The 5,964-nt window shown below is 47.3% G+C and overlaps 1 protein-coding gene across 1 annotated transcript in view; it reads left to right on the forward strand.

The window, feature by feature from the left end:
* Nucleotides 1–5,964, forward strand: part of SLC43A3 (solute carrier family 43 member 3) — a 43,802-nt gene that overhangs the window by 658 nt on the left and 37,180 nt on the right. The gene's annotated exons all lie outside the window — the stretch shown is intronic.

The following is a 5,964-nucleotide window of genomic DNA, read 5'->3' on the forward strand; positions in this document are numbered from 1 at the left end:
GAGGAAATGCTTAGTGAAATGAAGTTCTGACCCGAGTGTGTGGTGGTAACAATTGTCCTTACTGTTTTTGGTGGTAGTTCTTAAGATCTTTACCCCACGAGAATCAGATACCATGTGTGAACATGAGTTTTGCTTCTGCAGTTAGATGTTTTGACATCGGAGGGAGTAAGCTGATAGCAAGATGTAGCGGATGGCTGTGTCATAGGGCATCTGGGTCCATCCCTGCCTGGCTGGACACTTGGGCAGTCTCTGTGGCTGCTGGGTCCTCAGGACTTGCCACAGAGCTGGCCTGCCCTCTGGTGGCGGTAGGCGGATCTGCAGCCCCAAGGGAAGCCAAGGCTCTTCGGAATTGGGCTGATGGGATGGATGGATTTTCCCTGAGAAGGGGGAGGATCCGTCGTGTGGAAAACAGTGGGCTTTGGAAAGGAGGTCATGTAGAAGAAACAGGATATTGGCACAAATTAGGCGACGTCTGACTTCCTCTATGAATTCCCACTTATTAACAGCACTCTTACTCTCACTGTGACGCCCAGGGCTCCTCTTTCCTCTGGGAGACCCCATCCAGTGAGTCCACGGAATTTCCCTGACTCTTTTTGACACCTATTTGACAACGTCATTGTGTAGGACACTTGGCAGCAGGTGAGGTGGGGGTGGCTCAGTGGTCAAGAGTGCAGGCTTCCGCAGGTTCCTGCCCTGGCTCTGCTGCACACTTAGCTCGCTCCGTGACCTTGGGAGAGGTGTTTAGCTGTTCTAAGCCCCAGGTTCCTCATCCAGAAAATGGGAGGAGGGCAATACTAGTTCCCAACTCACGGGGGTGTCTGAGGATTAAATGAGATAAAAGGAGAAAGAACCTAACAGAGGGCACCTGGGTGGCTCAGATGGTTAAGCGTCTGCCTTCAGCTCAGGTCATGATCCCAGGGTCCTGGGATCGAGTCCCGCATCGGGCTCCCTGCTCAGTGGGGAGCCTGCTTCTCCCTCTGCCTCTCTCTCTGTCTCTGATGAATAAATAAAATCTTTAAAAAAAAAAAAAAAAGAAAGAACCTAACAGAGTACCTGACCCTGTGCTCAACAAACCCTAATAATATTACTATTAATTTTCTCTTTCAGCCTGACGGCAGATTGCAGAGACACATGTCTAGCAGAGAGAGCAAAGTGAGGACCTGAGGTCTCATATGTACTGAGAAGCACAGCTGGGTCTGGGAGTCAGTTTTTAGTTGTAACCTCCTATCCTGTGTGTGTGTCTCTGGTCTCCACGTCTCTACCTTCCCCTGGCACAGACCAGGGCTGCCCGGTGCGCTGAACGCAGTCCAGGCCTGAACTGGAAGTCCAGTTCTACCCTGAGCCTGCCTCCAAGTGGCTGCTGTGTAACCCGGGACAGACCTCTCTCCCCTCTGGGTGTCAGGCTCCCCATCACGGAAAAGAACAGCTGGGACTCGGTGCTCTTTCTTGAAGGTCCTGCAGAGCCTGCTTTTGTGACATCCTCGTTTCTCTGGGGTGGCTCTGGAGTCAGAAGCTACTGAAATACAGCCCTCAACCAGATTCCTTTCCATGCTGCCTGCCCCCCTTCCCAGCTCTGGGGGTGTGATGAGGGCCCCACGGGCAGATCAGAACTTCTAGGGACTTCCCAAGCCCCCGAGCCTTTCAGTCCGTGCTGGCAGTGGGTAGTGGCGGCGGGGGGGCGGGGGGGGGGCCGGGAGCGGAGGCTGCACTTTTCACGCAGAACCCTCCCACACTGAATTCCAAGTCCAACTCTGTCCTCCTAATGGGGACAGGGGACAGGGCTGCTTTTCAAAATAGGGAAGAAAACAGAAACCAAAGTAGATTAAAGGGCAAGGTGTTAGAACTTGTTTTCTGCTTCCCTGCTTGGTTTCTAGGGTCTCTGTCCATTTATATTATTTATAACAGTTACTGGCATTTGTGAACTACTTCATGTCATGAACTTATGTGTATTGGCTCATTTAACATTCCGAGCAGCTCTATGGGGGAGGGCCTATTAATATCCCCTTTTTACAGATGGAGATTACTCCGAGAGGTAATATTACTCTTAGATCCTTCTTGCCCTGGGTCCCATGCTTTAGAGGGTTTTGGAAAAAAAAAAAATATAGTGTTTTTTGGGTGCCTGGGTGGCTCAGTTGGTTAAGCGACTGCCTTCGGCTCAGGTCATGATCCTGGAGTCCCGGAATCGAGTCCCGCATCGGGCTTCCTGCTCGGCGGGGAGTCTGCTTCTTCCTCTGACCCTCTTCCCTCTCGTGCTCTCTGCCTCTCATTCTCTCTCAAATAAATAAATAAAAATCTTAAAAAAAAAATATAGTGTTTTTTTATTCAGGTCCTCCTCCAACCAGCATCCCTCCATGGGGCATGAAGTCCCTGCAACCAAGGGGATGTGCCCTCTGGGAGCCTGTATTCCCCTTCTAGACCACACTGTGGGTATCCAGAGTTCTGGACTCTTTTCTCAAATGGCCCAAGTCCACTGCCAGGACCTCTGGGGGTGCCTTCTCCCATCTACCTTTTTTCCAGTGTGGGCACCCCTAACCAAAGGGTGGCTGAGGGGCAGCTGTGTGGGGGTGGTGGCTGGAGCTTGTACATGTGGGTAGGATATTCCCACGCAGGATATACATGAGGCCCCTTGTTTGGGATGGAGCTATGTTTGGGAAGACAAGAGGAGGTGGCTCTTTCTGTATAGAACTCCATGGAGTTAGATCATTCTAAATTTGAACCTAGTTTTTCCAATGTCAGGCTCCTTTGGAGAATGCAGAGGAACAATGCTGGTGTGGTAAGAGGCTAGGGGTACCTTGTGGACGGGGGTTGCCTGGCGTGGACCGGTGGGGTGAGGGGAAACCCAGCTTATGGTACTGGTGCTTCCATCTAACCTTGCGGATGTCAGGGCAGCCATGTTGAGAGCTCATGTGACTTAATCAAAGCTGACGTGACTAGGAAGTTGTGGAACCGAGCTCTGAATCCAGGTCTGTGTGACTCTTTCCTTGTTTCATGAAGCTCCATGCCCGTCTTGACCGACAGTCCGAATTTTGGCTCCCTGAAGGCCTGTTGGTTAGAAAATTGGGTCCCACTGTGTCTGCTGGAGTTCCCTTCCTGGTGTCGAGAGCCTCCCTTCCTCACTAGACTGTGACTTGCCGAGTGCAGGGTCCACATTTTCTTTGACTTTATTTCATGCACCTGGCCCAGCCTTGGCTTGGCAAATAGTGCTGACCTCCCAGACCTGTGGTCTTACAAATAATCATGGTGCAGGGTGCTGCTGGTCCGGTTGATGTCCAGCAGAGGGGGCAAGTCTGGGATGGAAAGTGGGCTTTCGGAAGTATTGGGAAGCCCCACCTGCTATTAGATGAGTTGCCTTAGACTCTATGAGTCTGGGAATCCATATTTCGGGTTGAAAAACTCCAATGATGCCCCCTTCCCTGTTGCACCAATTCTCCGACCCCTCCCCTACTTCCAGGAGACACGAGAAGAGAAAGGATGCTTATGGTATGGCTTCCCTGTGTGATTCTCGGTGGGCAGCACTCTTCTCATTTATATCGTGAATGGACAGGACAGGACAATTCCCTTCCCCTTAAATTCTGTAGACTGAAACCACTGAATTTGCAAGGGAGAGTGCATGTGTGTGAAGGGCGTTGTGGGAGGCAAGGCAGAGAGCCACAAGTTCTAGTATATAGGGGACATGGACCCCTCCTGCTTGTTCCCACCACCACAGCCCAGTTCAGGCTCCTGTTATGGGGTCGAGCACAGTAGCCTACTGACAGATTTCTCTGTCTCTCAGCCCACTGACCTCAGTTAATCTCAATGTTAATCCCCCAAGGTGTAGTTTTGATCCTCTGACCTGCTGCTCAGAAGCCTCCCATGGCCAAATCTGGCCAGCAAATGATTCATGTCTCTGAACCCCGAAGCACTCAAATCAATAAGAAAAGCCTTAAAACTTCAACAGATAAACAGGTGAAGGATGTGGACAACTACTTCACCCAAGAGGATAAGCAGAGTAAACAAATACTTGGAAAAATAATTCAACCTGTTCGTGATCAAAGAGATGGAAATGAAGGCAGTCTCAGGATAACGTTTCATACTTATTCAATTAGCAGAATTCATAAACACCATCACCCAGTGCTGGCAAGGTTGGATGAAGTCTGTGTTCCTACATCTCTGGAAGCAGTACGCAAAACTCTGCAAAACAGTCTCATAAGATGTAACAAGAGCCTCAAAAATATTATTACCTTTTGACCCATTAATCTCACTTCTGGGAATTTATTTTAAGAGAATAATTCAATAGATGAAGAAAGCTCCTGGCATACCACTGGCTTTATCCTCCCACATTTTTCCAGGCAGTGAGATGGTTAAGAAAACCATGGCTCATCCAGTCAATGCAATATTATGCACCCACAAAAAGGATAATTATAGAGAATATGCAGAAGCATGGAAAATGTTTATAACATCATGTTTGTTGAGGAAAAACAGGATACGAAATTTGCATTAACACTGTGATTGCAACCATGAACAGTAAGTATTCATGTTGACAAAGTCTGGAAGAGAATATGCAAAAATGAAAATTATTTAAGGTTGGGAGGATGAGTGGTTTTCCTTTTTGTTTAAGCATCTTCTTTGTTAATGTTGTTGAAATATTATTTTCACAACAGGATGAATTCTATAAAAACAAAACCTCTATTATTGCTTATAAAATAAAGTCAAAACTCTTTAGCCTATATTCACTATAATAATTAGAATGATCACTTTTATTAGGTGTTTAATAATTACAGTGATCCCATTTGTTAGGTGTTTACTACATTCCAGGCCTCGATGTGCGTCACGCATGCAATTTCACTGAATCTTCATGACGACCCCATGGGTAAAAACTAACATATTCCCATTTTACAGATTAAGAATCCGACATCCAGGGGTGTTAGCCCATGTGCTTACGGGGTAAATAGCAGAGCGGGGCTTGAGCTGCTGGCTGTCTGCTTCCAGAACGTGTGCTAATCCCATAATTGGCTTTGTGTGTCAGTGTTTCAAGAACTTCAGTCATTAATGTATCACTATGATGATCTGGGGCCTAATGGTGGCTCACACATCATGTACTGTGATTTACTTAATCTTTAAATTTAAATCAACTCATTTTTTAAACATTCGAACGCCTACTCTAGCATTATCCTAAGTAAGAGTCCCCTTGGAATCATCTGTTAAATGTGTTGGTTATATTTTTCAATGTACAATCAAATGAAAAAGAATTAGTAGTATAAAAAGTCCCTGAAGATCATCTTGTACACTTCTCCCCCCTTAAGGAGAAACTGAATTATCTCATGCCACAGTCTAAATCGACCTCCCAGTCCGTTTTTCTTCCTCCACACCACCTGCCCTATCAGCTACCACCATTCCTGAGGCCTGAACCAGTCCCAGCCAGATGGCTTCTCGGGATTCCCCTGGCCCCTTCCAGCCTGGTGCCTTGAGACCAGCCCTGTGTCCCCTCTCTGCTCCTGTGTTCAGTGTTTCTCCAGGGCTTGCCGGAGCCCAATCCAGATCAAAGCCCTTAACGGACAAAGAGGACACTCAGATTCAGAAAGCTGCCTACCATAAAAATTAATTCTCATTTATTAGCTCCCACTGTGTGCTGGGCACTATACAAGAAGCTTTATGTATACGGGACCTCTGTTGGCTCTTTTTTTTTTTTTTTCATCTTGGGGTCTTTCATTCTATTGAGGTAAGGGCATTTAACATGAGACTTACCTTCTTAGATTTTAAGGGTGTAGTGCAGTGTTATTACCTATAGGCACTGTGTTGAGCAGCAGATCTCCAGAACTGATTTACCTTGCGTACCTGACACTTTATTATTGACTCACTCTTTTTTTTTTTTAAAGATAGTAACTTTTTATTATACTAAAGACAATACAGGGGCGCCTGGGTGGCTCAGTCATTAAGCGTCTGCCTGCCTTCGGCTCGGGTCATGATCCCAGGGTCCTGGGATCG

Source organism: Leptonychotes weddellii, chromosome 11, assembly GCF_054177405.1.
Source record: "Leptonychotes weddellii isolate Sample4059 chromosome 11, ASM5417740v2, whole genome shotgun sequence".
Classification (NCBI taxonomy): domain Eukaryota; kingdom Metazoa; phylum Chordata; class Mammalia; order Carnivora; family Phocidae; genus Leptonychotes; species Leptonychotes weddellii.